A 276-nucleotide genomic window follows, 5' to 3' on the forward strand; every position below is an offset into this window, starting at 1 on the left:
AAGACTTTGGTTGTATCAGCGTTTAATAAAGATAGCTAAAGAGGCCTCCCTAGGGAACCAAATCCTCTGTGACACTGTTCAACAAAGGTTCCTTAGAGAGAACGTTATGTACAATGTTCCTAAGAATATATACTGTAGATGTAAGGACAGTCTTTGTTAGATTAATAGCAAAATCATCATAACATCTAACGTAACAGTTCTGGTATCAACATGAAAATATCTTCAGTAAGATCTCTGAGGAGAAGATCTATAAAACGACTTACATATGTATATATA

Source organism: Penaeus monodon, chromosome 31, assembly GCF_015228065.2.
Source record: "Penaeus monodon isolate SGIC_2016 chromosome 31, NSTDA_Pmon_1, whole genome shotgun sequence".
In the NCBI taxonomy this organism is placed as follows: Eukaryota; Metazoa; Arthropoda; class Malacostraca; order Decapoda; family Penaeidae; genus Penaeus; species Penaeus monodon.